General features: G+C 38.6%; 1 long non-coding RNA gene across 1 annotated transcript; it reads left to right on the top strand.

Annotated features, from left to right (window-relative positions):
• Window positions 1-1,480: 1,480 nt before the first annotated feature.
• Window positions 1,481-6,337, top strand: LOC116529666. Its single transcript, XR_004259600.1, has 3 exons — window positions 1,481-1,491; window positions 2,012-2,017; window positions 6,264-6,337. It is a non-coding gene; the product is annotated as an uncharacterized LOC116529666 (long non-coding RNA).
• The last annotated feature ends 10,350 nt before the right edge of the window (window positions 6,338-16,687 follow it).

Here is a 16,687-nt window from a genome sequence, read left to right as displayed (position 1 = left end):
CTCACTGTAACCTCCACCTACTGGGTTCAAGCGATTCTCCTGCCTCAGCCTCCTGAGTAGCTGGGATTACAGATGCCCACCATCACACCTGGCTAATTTTTGTATTTTTAGTAGTGGTGGGGTTTTACCATGTTCTAACTCCTGACCTCAGGCAATTTGCCTAACTCGGCCTCCCAAAGTGCTGGGATTACAGGTGTGAGCCATCCCACCGGGCCAGATTTAATTGATACAGAGGTAGAATCTTTCCAAGGTGTTTCACATATGTCAGCTCACCTGGACCCTTAATAACTTCAATATTTTCTTTCTATGACTAAGTGCACATAATAATTTATTTTTCAAAAGTATTTTTAAGATGGCTTTTAGGTATTAGGTGCTTAGGATAAAATGATGAGTTTAAAAATACATTAACCCTGGTTTCCAGAAGCTATAGTCTTTGGAAGGCTGAGGTGAAATAATCACTTGATCCCAGCAGTTCAAGATCAGCCTGGACAACACAACGGGACTTTGTCTCTGTAAAAAGATAAAAATATAAAAAATTTGCTGGATGCAGTGGCATGCACTTGTTTTCCCAGCTACTCCAGAGGCTGAGATGGGACTATTGCCTCAGCTTCCTGAGTAGAAAATACGTACTTAAGTTATTTACCCAAATAATATATGATTATAATTTATGATTAATGTTATTAAGAAAGTTATAAATTGCTATTAGACAACAAAATGGAGAGAGGCTTGTAGGGTGAGCACAATTTCCCTAATAAGTGATTTTTTTTTTCTGACAGGGTCTCACTCTGTCATCCAGGCTGCAATGTAGTGGTGCAATCACAGTTCAGCCTCCCGGGCTCATGCAATCTTCCCATCTCAGCTTCCTGAGTAGCTGGGTCTACAGGCACAAGCCACTGCATGCAGCAAATGCTTATATATACATTTTATTTTTTGTAGATTCAAGTTTCCACTATGCTGCCCAGACTGGTCTCGAGTTTCTGAGCTCAAGCCGGCCTCCTGCCTCAGCCTCCCAGTGTGTTTGGGTTACAGACTTGAGCGACCGTGCCTGCCCTAGTTGTGTGTGAAAGTAAATACTGGGCTACAGAGCTAGAAAGTACAAAACTATGATAGAGTTTTCAGGTTGTGTGAGCATCTAGGTCTTTACACTTGGGAAAAGAGACATGATAGGATGACGAACAGCAGTATGAGGCAACCAGGCAAGTTGGAGCACAGGAGGCTTGCTCTCCACCCTGTGATACCTCTGACACCAGGGTGGAATGTGACCTCTCGCAACCTTCAGAATGCTCCCTGTTTGACCTCACGGCCACATGCATCTGCTACCTGCTCACCTCTGCAGATATCACACTGAACTGTGGCATTCCTGGTAAAGTTTAAAAGATAATGCAAGCTTCATGCACTGTCCTGTGAAATGTATTCACAATCTAGTGGGACTAAGAAGTGTGTAAATGGGTGACTATCTACCTATGTGATCATTAGAAGCCTTGGCTTTTAGTGGAGAGTGACTTTATTTCTTTGTCATAATACAGATTAACAAAGCTTGGTAGTTAGGATGACTCCTAAGGCTCATACTGAGAAAAGACGTGAGAGAACTGGAAGAGTAGGTGAAAATGTGAGTTTAAATAACATGGTGGATGTATGCAGCAGTAAGGAAGAGATGCCTAATAGCATGCATCAAAAGACCTAGAGATATAACATAAAGCTGTATTAAAGGAGATGTCGAAAAATGGTCAGATGATGAATTAGAATAGTAGAAACAAAGGTGGGAAGATATATTTGGCCTTCAAATAGAGCTTGAGGAAGATATTTCTTCCTTTGAGTTGACAGCACAATGGTTGTGGAGGCCATAATAACACAATTCAAGGTAACAGATGTGATTTGTAAATATTTGGAATAAGTGCTCCGTCGCACCACCCACAGTCCATTGATGTATTGTATAATAATCTTGTAAAAATACATAGCAAATGTTATAAAGTACGAACCCCAAAAAACAAGTGCTCAATTTTTTATTCAGTAATGAGTGATATAATGCAATTTGCTCATTTATATTAAATATCAGACTTTCTGAAATAGTTTATGCGATGCTTTTGCACTGGTTTCCATGTCCAGGAAGTTTTGAATTCTTATCCCCTGCTACAATTTTTTATTTAAAAAACATATTTTAGTATTTGCATCCTCTTACTTTTCAAAAATTTGTTATCTTTAATGCATGTAACTCTAAATTCTGTTTCACATGGTGACATAATGTATACAAAAAGAAAACAATGAATGAGTGTCCTTTGTGTATTATCTACCAATGTATTTGGCCATGAATATGATGCATAGAATTTGTTAGCAATAAAACACATCTATTTAATTGTCAGCCTACGTTGATCAACGGTGATGTCTTTAAAGTTGGTCTTTAATGTGTGAGAAGTACTAGTATCCCAGTGCTGCATGTTTTTTAGCTGTTTTATCTCCTGTGCATTCATTTTATATTTGCAAATGGGGACAACAGTAATTATTACACCATTGTGAGGATTAAGCAATGCAGTGACACCAAGTAGGCTGTCAGCAAGAGATACACCCTTTCCTCTTTAATAATTGCTCCCAAGCTAAAGTATTTAATAATTCTAACAAAGATAATAGCTAGAAAGATTTCAATTTTATTCCTACCAAATGGTGCTAGTGAACATAGAAGGATAAGATGCTAATAAAAATCTTCTTTAATTTCTCAAGGTTGCTAAATTAAACTGGAAACAGCAAAGCACCGGTATTCTTCAAAGACGTTTGCAATTATTCAGCCAACACTCCTTTCCTATACCTCTCATACAAGCTTTTGTACTTTAGCTTCACACTTAGAATTTCCAGCCCCGCTGCAAATACAAAGTGTTAAGAAAGGAAGAATAAAATTATTAGCATTTAATGCTCAGTGAACATTATAACTCTGAAAACTCTCTACTTAGGAGAACTTATACTCCGGATGCTAAATGTAGGAAGATGTAGGAAGACACGTTGGTACTTAAAAAGAAATAGCCAAAAATAAATTCTTCAGGCCCAGTTGGCTTAGAATGTGAAACAAGTGTTCCCATTTGCAAATACAAAATGAATTCAAGGAAGAACTTTTTAATTCTTTTCTGGGAAGTCTTTTTGTTATAATTCTTTTCATCATGAACACTATTTTAAGAATATTGTAAAAATTTATGTCAAGCAGAAACATTGCATTCCAGTGCCCCCGACTTGCTATAAAAAGTAAAGAAAAAAATGATTATTGATATGTGGTTTCCACATAAGGAGTTTGTCTCTTGTCTTTGTGCACAGCACTCGCTATATCTGGAATATTTTTCCCTTCTCTCTACCTTGCAAACTTCCATTTGTCCTTTGAATCTCAGTTTATCTGTCATTTTGTCTAAAAAGTCACCTAGACCCTTTCTATACATACAAATCAACTACTTCCTTTAACTTGATATGTACATTCTAAACAACCACTCCACTTTGTCAAGTCAAGAACTCAGCATTTTACTTACATTATATAATTTAGTCATCATACGAATCAATGTGTTATTGTCTCCATGGTGCAGGTATTGAAACCTAAGTAATTTGGATTCAGCTATTCACTCAATGTCACCTTGTGGTTGTCTAGACTTGAATTTGAATCTAGATATACCTGGCCCCAGTATTGGGCCCAAGCTTACCCTGCTTTTCTGGTTTTCCTCATAATTATTTTACCCACCTTTGCTACAGGTGAATACATTTCTCAGACCTGTTGTATTTTGTGGCATTTGGACTAAGACAAGCAGTTGGTCACACAGGATATCATATTAGGCTGGTAGATGTCAATCACTGGATTTGTAGAAAGGCAAGCCTGTTTTAAATTTGAGGTTCTTTCCTATTGCTTTGTGGCCTTGGCTAAATTAGTTAAACTCCTTTAAGCTGCAATTTCCTCATCTGGAAAAGCAAAACAAAACACAACAACATCTTGCACATACAAAGTGTTACTTTATAATTTTCTGATGGTTAGTTGAGATATCAGTAAAGGTGATTAGAGTGCCTGTATTAGTCCATTCCTGCACTGCTATAAAGAAACATCTGAGACTGGGTAATTTTTAAAGAAAAGAGATTTTATTCCCTCACAGTTATGCAGGCTGTAATGGAAGCTTAGAAGATTTTGCTTCTGAGGAGGCCTCAGGAAACTTATAATCAAGACAGAAGGTGAAGGAGAAGCAGAGATGGATTACGTGGCTGGAGCAGGTGGAAGGGAAAGAGGCAGTAGGTGTCACACACTTTTACACAACTAGATCTCATGGGAACTATCATCATGACAGCACAAAGGAGGATGGTGTGTTAAACTATGAGAATCCCCCACTCCATAATTCAGTCACCTTCTACCAGGCCCCACCTCCAACACTGGAGAATAAACTTTGACATGAGATTTGGTTGAGGACACAGATTCACACCATATAATTCCACTCCGGACTCTCCAAAATATCATGTCTTTCTCACATTTCAAAATACAATCATGTCTTCCCAACAGTTGTTCAGAGTCTTACCTCATTCCAGCATTAACTCAAAAGTCTAGAGTCTATCTGAGACCAAGTAAGTCCCTTCTGCCTATAAGCCTGTAACATCAAAAACAAGTTAGTTATTTTCAACCTACAATGGAGGTGTAGGAATTGAACCCACCATGGCAGTCATTAGATGTTAAAGCTTCAAAATAATCTTCTTTAACTCCATGTCTCATATATAGGGCTTGCTGACGCAAGGGGTGGGTTCCTAAGGCCTTGAGCAGCTTTGGCCATGTGGCTTTGCAGGTTTCAGCCCTCAACAGTTTCTCCCAAGGGCTAACATTGAGTGCCTGCAGCTTTTCCAGGTGCAAAGTTCCAGTGGATTTACCATTCTGGAGTCTGGAGGCTGGTGGCCCTCTTCTCACAACTCCACTAGGCAGTGCCCCTGTAGGGATTCTGTGTGGGACTTCAATCCAGTGTTTTCCCTTGACATTGCCCTGCTAGAGGTTATTAATGAGGGCTTTGCCCCTGTGGCAGGCTTCTGCCTGGACATTCAGGCTTTTCAAACACCCTCAAAAATCTAGGGAGAGGTTCCCAATCCTCAACTCTTGCATTCTGTGCACCTTCAGGCTTAACACCATGTGTAGACTGCCAAGCTTAGGGCTAGTACCCTCTGAAGTAGTAGTCTCAGGTGTACCTGGGCCCATCTGAGCCTTGGTTGGAGCCAAAACAACCAGGATGCAGGAAGCAGTGTCTCAAGGCTGCACAGGGTAGTGGGGCCTTACAAAATTATTCTGTCCTCCTAGGCCTCTGGGTCTGGGATTGGAGGGGCTGCCACAAAGGTCTTTGATATGTCTTTGGGGCCTTTTCCCCATTGTCTTGATTTTTAGCACTTGGCTTCTTTTTACTTATAGAACATTTCTGCAGCCTGCCTGAATTCTTCCCCTGAAAATGGGCTTTTCTTTGCTATCGTATGGTTGGACAGCAAAATTTCAAAGCTTTTACTCTGCTTACCCTGTAAATATAAATACTAATGAAAACACATGTACACAGGGAGGGGAACAACATACACCTGGGGCCTGTCAGAAGTGGAGTGAGGGGAGGGAGAACATTAGGAAGAATAGCTAATGTATGCTGGGCTTAATACCTAGGTGACAGGTTGATAGGTGCAGCAAACCACCACAGCTCACATTTACCTGTGTAACAAATCTGCACATCCTGCACATGTACCCCGGAAGTTAAAACAAAAATAAAAATTAAAAAATAAGTAAATAAACAAAAATAAATTCTAGCTTCAGGTCATTTATTTGCTCACATATATGAGCATAGGTGGTTAGAAGCATCCAGGCCACTATATAAAGACTTTGTTGCTTAGAAATTTATTCCACCTGATAACTTAAATTGTCACTCTGAAGTTTAAGGTTCCATAGATCCCTAGAAAAGGGCACCATACAGTCAGACTCTTTGCTAAATCATAGCAAAAGTGACCTTTACAACAGTTTCCAGTAAGTTCCTCATTTCCATCTGAGACATTCTCAGCCTGGACTTCACTGTCCATATCACGACAAGCATTTTGGTCACAATCACTCAACAAGGCTCTAAGAAGTTCCAACCTTTCCCCCATCTTCCTGTATTCTTCCGAGTCCAAACTTCCAAATTGTTCCAACTTCTGTTCATTACCTATTTCCCAAGTTACTGCCACATTGTCAGGTATCCTTATAGCAATGCCCCACTATTTGGCACCAATTTTCTATATTAGTCCATTTTCACACTGTTACAAAGAAAACCTGAGACTGGGTAATTTATAAAGAAAAGAGGCTTAATTGGGTCACAGTTCTGTGGGCTGTACAGAAAGCGCAACAGCTCCTGCTTCTGGGGAAGTCTCAGGAAACTTTCAATCATGATAAAAATTAAAAGAGAAATGCTATGTCTTACATCTTACACAGTGTTAAGCAATCAGATCTCACAAACTCACTATCACTATGGCAGTACCAAGGGGATTGGTGTAAAACCATGAGAAACCACTCCCATGATCCAATCACCTTCCACTAGGCCCCACCTTCAACACTGAGGTTTACAATTCAATGTGAGATTTGAGTGGGGACACAGATCCAGGTGCCATTTCAGTGCTGTTTTATGGTGTCAATTCATACATAATAGCTATAAATATAGCAGTTATCATCATTATCATTCTAGTAATAAGTGATGTCAATACTAAAAAGAAAATTAATTAGTAAATAAGAGTATAGTAAATTATTCTGGACACTTATAGAACTCTCTCTTTAAATATTCTTCTTTCTGATACTTATATTAAGGTATGTATCCATTTATTGATTTATCAATTTTTTTCTTTTTTAATATTTTTTAGAGTTTTGTGTATTCATAGTTGATGTATATATTGATGGGGGTACATAAGATGTTTGGATACAGGAATGTCATGTGAAATAAGCACATCATGTAGAATGGGGTAACCATCCTCTCAAGCATTTATCCTTTGAGTTAAAAACCATCAAATATTTATTAACTACTACATTCCAGGTGCTATTCTAGTGTTGGGATTACCATTATTGAGATTTTGGTTCAATTCTCACTTCTTAAGAGAAGCATTTTATGCCCCTCCAATCTAAATAAGGTCTCTTCATGATTGTTTCCTTAACACCATGTTTGTGTTTTTTATACATATGTGTAATAATTTTATTTGTATGTTTGTTTGTTTTATATCTCTCCCTCATGGAGAACAGAAGCCAGAACTTGGCATAGTGCTCAACAAATCAAAGGTATCCAATCAATATTAAAAACTGAATGGCATGAAGTATTTAAAAAAGGAGTTTACAAGTAATCAAGTAAAAAATATTATCCCATCCAAGCCAGGTATGAGTATTGCTTAGAAAAAAAGCAGCTGAGAACAAATGAAGTAGAAAGTGGAACATGTATTACAAAATGCACTGATACCTAAGGAAACAAGCAAAATATAGTAAAATGATGGAGATCACTTAGCAAAAAAAATAGACAATAGAGCACAAATGAAAGAGGAGCTAAAGAAGAAACAGACTACAATTCCATTTTTATAAAACATTACATATTTTCAACATATCCACTCCTTAGTGAAAGATACCCATTACCATAGCACCTGATGTTACTTTTAAGTAATGAGGTTTGCAGTGATTTATTTTATTGTTTTAAGTCTTTTCAATTTTTAATAACCATATCTGATGTTATGACATAAGACATTTTTAAAATTTAAAATGAAAATAACAATGGCTAGATTCTAACAATGGTTAATTCCAGGAGATGTGGGATGAGGATGATTATAAGAGTGTAGTATTACAATATTTTCCCTCTGCTTTTCTGTATATATATTTTTATTGTAACCCATAAGACACTTGATGAATTACTTGATGCAATTATGTAAGACAGTGTCTGAGTCTTCTGATGACATTTGTATGCCAGAACAATGGGGAATATCAGAAAACATGTAGGTCACATTTGAAGAATTTGACAAAGTTAAGTACCTATGTAGTTATTTATTCTTGAATTTATGATGCAGCACTATACATTTTTTTGTTTATATGTCTTTTGTGCTAGGATATGAGATCCTCTAGATGGGGAGTTTGTCTTATTTCTTCATTTTCTATAGAATCTGACACATTATAAGGGTTTCACAGGGTCTTGAAAGGAAGTGAGTTGTCTTAGCTCTGACACTAAAGGTCGTGAAAGCTCAGCCATGCCAGGTAACATAACTTTGTTCTTTCTGATAAGCACATTTTCTATTCTCTTCATCATCAATAGAATATGATCTTTCCTGCTGCAGGAATAATGTTTCCAGATTATAGAAATCTTCAGATACTTCAACTCAGGTGAAACACTTAGGTTTCCTCCAGATGAAAACAGGGCTTCGGAAGCTCATCGTATGCTTCATTTAATTACTTGCCAATTCACAGTGTTAAGTTTCTCTTGATGCTAATGGAGCCCTTGAAAACGCTGAGAGAACGGTATGAAATGACCTGATGTTTTAATGGGGTTGAGGGTGGTGAGTGTTAGATATAATTTAATCTATAGGAACTAATAGCTTTTGAAATAATTATGCCACTTGACTATCAACTGGAAAGCTACTCAGCGTAATTGAACACATATTCCAACTCAGAAAATTGTTGCTTCTTTCTTTTTTTTTTTTTTTTTTTTTTTTTTTTTTGAGATGGAGTTTCGCTCTAGTTGCCTAGGCTGGAGTGCAGTGGCACAATCTCGGCTCACCACAACCTCCACCTCCCAAGTTCAAGCGATTCTCCTGCCTCAGCCTCCCAAGTAGCTGGGATTACAGGCCTGCACCACCACGCCCAGCTAATTTTGTATTTTCAGTAGAGATGGGGTTTCTCCATGTGGGTCAGGCTGGTCTCGAACTCCTGACCTCAGGTGATCCACCCATCTCAGCCTCCCAAGGTGCTGGGATTACAGGAGTGAGCCACCACACCCAGTCTTTGTGTTCTTGATGTAAATACTGGGACAATTGTTCTCACTTTAAGAACACAGTTGGCAGCACCCAATTATGACTTCATTCAGTGATCATTTAAAAAAATTTTCAGCTATATATGTAAATTTAAAAGTGAACATTTTTATAGGTGTGTGTATTTATATATACATGTCTTATGCTTTTATTTATGTTTGTACATACATTTAAACATATTAATTTAATTTTAAAATGTGAGAAAAACACATATGAAAATTGTTCTGTTTTACTCTGACACCCAATACATCAATTTGTAAATCCACAGAGTGAGACGATGCCACTTTGGGGACCACTCACTAAATAAAGGCTTGAATTAGACTGTGTGGACATATCGTGGCTCCTCCATCAATTAGTTTGGGAGCACAAGAAGTCTTTTATTCTCTCTGAGCTTGATTTCTCCATTATGAAATGGTCTCCCCCAGCAACCACAGTTGCACTCACACTACCACTCTGTGCATATGGCGCACTGGAAGTACCTCTACTGAGCCCCCTCTGCCTTTCTTTGTGGTTGTGGCATAAACATGTGTCACACACACACACACACACACACACACACACACACACACAAAATGGCTCTAGAGCTCAGTACTGTGCTAGGAGCTCTTCTGAAGAGGCTTTAAGAAGGTCAAAGAATGACAATAAATTATTACTTATTTGGTTTGCTTTGTTTTGTGTTTCACCTCATTCAAAAATATTTATTGACTTTTACTTAGGTACCAATGTCTGGCTTATAGGTAGTGCTTAATAGATATTAATGGTTACATTCCTTATAATGGTTATACTGAAAGGACTGTAACATCCTGATAACAGTCATTTCTTCAGCGTGTTTGGTGTGTATCCCAAGGCACTCGGCGTGCTAAATTATTAGAAAATAGACTCTGCTCCTTTCAATAAAATACTCATCTTGAAATTATTTGTATAGGAATTATATGTGGACTGCCCTCCATTTACATTTTTTAATTAAAAAGTATCATAAATTGTGTCCTGATATGTTCTCCTGTTATCTTTCACCATGGCCCCCCAATTATCTTTCCAGTGGGATTACTGGAGAACACTGCCAGAGGAACAGAGGGATGCACATTGTCTAGTTCCACAAAAATCCAGCTATATAAAGAGTTGCCAAGAGTACACCAACTAAAAACAACTCATTAAATAATAAGTTCTGAGGATTTGTACAAAGAACTGGTAAAAGATAAATAAAACCTATATGAAACACAGAATCTTAACATATTAAAAATCAAAGAGTGTGAGTTTTAAACCTTACTTCTAAATGTTTGGCAATACTCCCATTAAATGGTGAGGAATAATTCCTTTTTCCTTGACTATAAACTTACTTTAGTGACTTTTGTGTATTGCATAGAATGAGTGGAAGCAATGTGGTATGACTTTTGACAATAAGTTAGAAAAGTGACTGTATCTTTCACCTCTTTCTCTCTCTCTCCAACTTCACAGAATGTATTTGGAATCACGAGCTGCCTTATTGGAAGTCCAGTTACTTTGAAGCCACCATGCTGGGGATTCCACAAAGCAAATCATACTGGAGACATCATCCCAGCTGTTCTCATCCCCAGAGCCTGCTGAAGCCAAATGGAGCAGTAGTGACCTACCCCTGCCAATTCCTGTCCAAATAGTACATTTATAACTAAAATAAATATTGCTACAGCTTTCTGTGAGTAAATATCAGTGAGGTTTATTACGTCAATAAAAAGAACACAGTGAATCTTCATGGAACATTTTAAGATTCTGTAGTTTTAAAATTAAAACAAATATTCTTTACTGTAACAAACCCAGTTTTTTCTATTTCCAAGACTGATTTAGTCTTGCATGCCTCCTGAGCCACCTCCCCACTGGAGGGCTCCAACAGGTCTGCCTCCTTGTCTTCTGCAACTACCATCTTTCTGGTTTTTGTTTTTGTTTTTTTCAGCATTCCTCCAGGGAAGGATCAGCCTTCAGCAGGGACTCTATTGCACCCATTGCTGGGAGCCAGCTACAGCAGTTGCAGTTCTGTATAATCCAAGTGCCCACAGAGTCCCTGGCCTCTCCTGGCAACAATTAAACCAAAAGAGAGCACTGGTTATCACACGGTTTAATAGATAGGGTAATTCAGGATGAAAAAAAGTGTTAATTATTGTGGCCAATGCTATTTTTGCTTCTCAGCATCTCTTAACCCACCATCTGGTAACTTTAACTTAACTTTGTTTATTGTTTTTCAACTTGGAACATATGACTTATTAAATGTGACCTCTCCACTGATTTGCAAATGTTGCATGTGAGAGAAAACACAAGATTTCCTTGTTGACACATACCACTAAATGTAAAAGCCTAGATCCATAAAACCAATTTCCAAGGCTTAAGGGTAAATGTTTTATGGTAGAATAAGCCATGAGCCTACAAGAATAATCTAAATTAAAACATATCCATGTTTTTCTTCATAAAGCACCTGCTACTTTATCACAAGTCATTGGATTATTATCATGGTGTTTAATCTGGTTCTGGTGCAGCAAAAGAAGGGTTGTAATTAGTAACAACTTTAGAAAATTTAAATTTTTATAGACCAGATTATCTGATTCGTTGTTACATTATGTAAATGTAACAATTGAGAGAGAGAGAAAGAGCAAGAGATAGATTGAGGAGAGTTATGATTGTATTAAAAGTTCAACTTTTCTTTCGGTTCAGGGATTAGCTTGATTGACAGGCCTATGATCTGAGCTGCAATTTACATTTTTCAAGGATAATGTTCTCTGGAGTAGTAAGAAAATCTTGTTGCAATATGTTTCCTATACTTCCCTTACACTTGCAGAACGTAATTTTGTGTCCATGGGGGGATATGATCACTGTACCTGAAGACAGATCTTATTGTAGTAATGGGGCTGTGTGTGGCTATGATCATAGAAACACTCCAGTTTCCAGGACCAAAAAAAAAAGATGCACCATGCAAGTGAAGTCATCACTAATTTAGAGGCAATTTTATTTCCAAACATTTGTCCTAGTAGGTCCATCTCCTCAAGAACCCTTGTTAAGCCAACCAGGCGATAATGGAGGTCCCAGCCCCCAACACACTTTCTGACATGCAACCAAAAATCAATGTTGATCTCTGGAGAATTAAATCTAAGTCATCTGCTTCTACCCAATACATTGCATCCATGCTCTTTTCTATTGAGACCTGGAAATGTCCAAGTCATATTTCACTTATTCTTTTGGTCTTTTTCTAACCAATTCTGTCTCATTCTTTCTTCCTATTTAAGTATTTGTTAATTATTTATTTATTTTTACTTGTTTCCATAGATATACAAGAGACTTTTAAGTATGTAGACTTGTCAGTAGCCTCTCTGCCTTAATTCCACAGACATTGAGAAGTATACATTCCATAGGCTTTTGACATGTCATGTAGTAATAAGAGGGAGGTTTTATAACACCAAATACTGGGGCTTAAAACAACAACCACATATTTAGCTTTAAAATTCTACGAGTTGGGAATTTGATCTGGATTCAAATGGATGATTCTCATTCCCCAGCTTCGCTCAGTCATCTATGTGCAATCAGCTATTGAGTCATCAGGAGGCCAGATGGTCTAGCCTGCTGGAAAATCAAAGACAACATGAGCCAGGACAAGTTAGAATAACTGACCACTACATGCCACAGACACAAAAGAGAGCACCGCCAAAAGTAGCAAAGGTTGAACCCAGAGGTGTTCCAGAATGCGGAATCACAGGCTAAATAAATGGTTATTTTAAGTAATTGGGTTTTGAGATCATTTGTTAAATAGTAATAGCAAACTGATACAGAAATTGGGATCTAGGACTGGGGAACTAACATAATATATTGCATTGGCTTTGATAAAGGTGAACACCAGAGGCTGGGAAAACATTGAGGCGACTTTTGGAGCTGGGTAAATGGCAATCCTTGTCATACAGCACCAAGGTAAATGGCAGAAACATAGCCTACAACATTTTGAAAGTCAAAAAAAAAAAGTAACAAATGAACTTTTTGGTTTACCTGAACAAATCTCCAGCCGGTATGCTGTAGACATCAGATAGTTGGTCCTAGGTACTGCTGATCCTTGAACAATGTGGAGGTTAGGAAAATCCAACCCTCCATGCAGTTTAAAATTTGTGTACAACTTCTGGCTCCCTGAAAACTTAACTACACATAGCCTACTGTTGACTGGAGGTCTTACTGATAACATAAACTGTCGATTAATGCATATGTTGTATGTTACATTTATATTCTCACAATAAAGTTAGCAAGAGAAAAGAAAATTGTATTGAGAAAAGCATAAGGAAGAGAAAATATATTTCCTATTCATTAAGTGGAAGTGGACCATCATATAGGTCTACATCCTTGTTATCTTTATGTCGAGTAGCCTGGGGTGATGGGGGTTGACTAGGGCTTGGTCTTACTGTGTCAGGGGTGGCAGAAGTGGCAGAAAGTCTGTGTACAGGTAGCCTTGTGCAATTCAACCCCATGTGTTTCAAGGGTCAACTGTACATAATATAAGTCTATAAGCAGGACATACACAGAGGAGATATCCAAATTGCTAAGTAAAAACTAAAGCTGTTTCTGAGCTAGACTTTCCCTAGGAAATACAAGTCTCTAAGTCAAATTAAACCTGAAGTCAAAGCTCAAATATTTAAGAATTCATAAATAATTAAGTGATGTCTGGTATACCCTCTTAGCTAGATGAAGGATTTCCTAGGGACTCATGGGTGTTGTTAAGTAGTTGCCTAACGTACTGGATACAGTTTTGGGTTACTCCAGAGAGCCAAATACATCTTGACAACAACTTAGAGTGTGACTTTTGGTGATGAGCCTAACAGGAATCAAATTCATAGATGGCTTATATACCATATGAGACTTGCAACTCATTTGTATCAATGACAGCTTACTAAGTTTGATGCGAGTTGTGTCTAAAGCCCTACCTAATAATGAATTTTCACCTGGGCTGCTTCTAACTTGCAGATGTCTCAATGTCTTCATGTTTCACTCACCTGTGGAGTCATATTGGGCTGAAGAGTCATATCAGCTATCCCTGGGTTCTCATATCATATCATCATGGTGATAGCCAACCAACTCCAAGCCTTCCACTTGTATGTAAATCACTGGACATAAAACTGCCAAAGATTTTCAAAAACTGTTCAGAAGCTAGAAGTAATATGGTGAGATATAAAAAAATCAAGGGTCACTAACTGGCTACTTTAACTTTTGTTAGAACACCAAAGAGAAATTTGTACCAAAAAATAAATAGCAAAATAACAGTAAATATCCAAGAGACTAAAAAACCACCTGGTACTGAATCCTATGATATTTCTATTCAATTGATATTGGAGACATAATTTCCAATATGGCTGTGTCCAGCATGGTGGACAGACACAAATCTAGTCCTCACTAAGTAGCAGTGATAGAAGATATAAACTGCTCAGGAAACAAGGGAAACCATCCAATGGCTGGGTAAGTTGATTGCAGCTAAGGGACAGTGTTCTTTATGTAATAATATCCTGGTCTGTTACATTTAATAAATCTCTTCTTGATAGAGTGCCAGGGACTTACAGTTATGAGAGCGTCAAACCACATGGCCTCAAAGGGAAGTGTTTACTTTTGAAGAGGGATCTCAAATGGCCATGGACCCTGACACTCAGGACTCTCACTAAATAGTCCATCAGATGTTTGTGCCACTCCAGTCGTTTCATCCCCTCTCTCAGGGAATTTGAGTCCTGTTCCTTTTAAGTGCCACCCATGGGACCTAGCTCTACATTTTGAAAAGCAAATAAACATGCTTCCTTACCCCCAAGGCTTCAGATATTTTATTCATTTATAATAGATTTACTGCACATATGCCATCTGCAGGGCTCTGGAGACTTAATGATGTAGAAGTAGCAGGATGGCCCTCTGCTCCTGAGGAGTGCATGGTCCAATAAAAAATACGGTGCATGCTATTAGGGGGAAAAAGTAGAATAGTTTGCTCTATTATGAAATGGTGCATTATAAAAACATTGTGTCCTCGAATGGATTAACTTTTCTAAATTAACAGCCTTCAGTTTCTTTCATCATGTGTTGAATGGCACTATTTGTCAGCATTATCTGGATATTCTGTTTTCACAATCTTAAAACCAAATAGGTAGGCCGGGCGCGGTGGCTCACGCCTGTAACCCCAGCACTTTGGGAGGCCGAGGAGGGTGGATCACGAGGTCAAGAGATCAAGACCATCCTGGTCAAAATGGCGAAACCCTATCTCTACTAAAAATACAAAAAATTAGCTGGGCATGGTGGCGCATGCCTATAATCCCAGCTACTCAGGAGGCTGAGGCAGGAGAATTGCCTGAACCCAGGAGGTGGAGGTTGCGGTGAGCCGAGATTGCGCCATTGCACTCCAGCCTGGGTAACAAGAGGAGCGAAACCCCGACTCAAAAAAAAAAAAAAAACCAAATAGGTAGATGAAGATGAATGGATGAATAGATAGATAGATAGATAGATAGATAGGTAGATAGATAGACAGGTTGATAAAAGAGCATGTATATGTGTCAAGCATCATAATAGGTATTAGTGACACAGATAAAATACTAACTCCTGTTTTCAAAAAGATGCTGTGTGATAATAGCTATGCTGTATATAGGAATGTTTTTCTGTGGAAACTCATAAGATCACTCAGTTTATGCTAAGAATGTATTAGTCAGATTCTCTAAAGGAACAGAACTATTAGGATAGATGAATACCTGAAGTGGAGTGTATTAGGAGAATTGACTCACAGGATCACAAGGTGAAGTCCCACAATAGGACATCTGCAAGCTGAGGAACCAGGAAGCCAGTCAAATATCCAGAACCTCGAAAGAAGGGACGCTGACAGTGCAGCCATTAGTTCATGTCTGAAGTCCCAAGAGCCCCTGGCAAATCACTAGTGTAAGTTTAAGAGCCCCAAAGCTGAAGAACTTGGAGTCTGATGTTCGAGGACAGGAAGCTTCCACTACAGGAGTAAGATGGAGGCCAGAAGTCTCAGGCAGTCTAGTCGTTCCACGTTCCTCTGCCTACTTTTATCTTAGCCTTGATGGCAGCTGATTTGAGGGTGCTCACCAAGATGGAGGGTGGGTCTGCCTCTCTCAGTCCACTGAATCAAATGTTAATCTCCTTTGGCAACACCCTCAAAGACACATCAAAGCACAATACTTTGTGTCCTTCAATCCAATCAAGTTGACACCCTGTAGTAACCACCACAGGGTGGAGAGGAAAAGCTTCCTCGATGAAGTGAAGGGAGACTTACTAGCAGGCACACAAACTCATTAATAGCCAACAGGAAATTAAGGAAGTGTGTTATTGAGTAACATTAAGTTTACCCTGCACCAACTGTTCCCTTGTGGAAGATACTTTTCGTTTGTAATTAGTGGTAGGCAGGTAACAGCTGCCTACCTGGTATATTCCTGAGTTATGTGTATAGGTAGAGCACCTGGGTATTAATAAGAATCACCTGTCAAAGAGCAAATAAATACATGGATGAATCTCTGCTCAGGGCCTTCAGACTGGAAGAGTTGTCAGCCCTTCAGGCTCTCAGGCTGTTGGTCCCCAAGATAGATCCACTCTGTTGTGCTATCTGGGTGTCTGCCTCTCAATTCCTTCAGCTTGGCTGGGTGGGGGTCTCCTGACTGACCTGGTACTCCGTAGCGTGTAAAGCAGAAGTAAAACATGTAACATTGACTGTTTTACTGGAGAGAGT

Source organism: Sapajus apella, unplaced genomic scaffold, assembly GCF_009761245.1.
Source record: "Sapajus apella isolate SASKATOON/1434 unplaced genomic scaffold, GSC_monkey_1.0 scaffold3, whole genome shotgun sequence".
Classification (NCBI taxonomy): Eukaryota; Metazoa; Chordata; class Mammalia; order Primates; family Cebidae; genus Sapajus; species Sapajus apella.
Note: the sequence above shows the minus strand (reverse complement) of the source record. Positions and strands in the feature narration are given on the sequence as shown.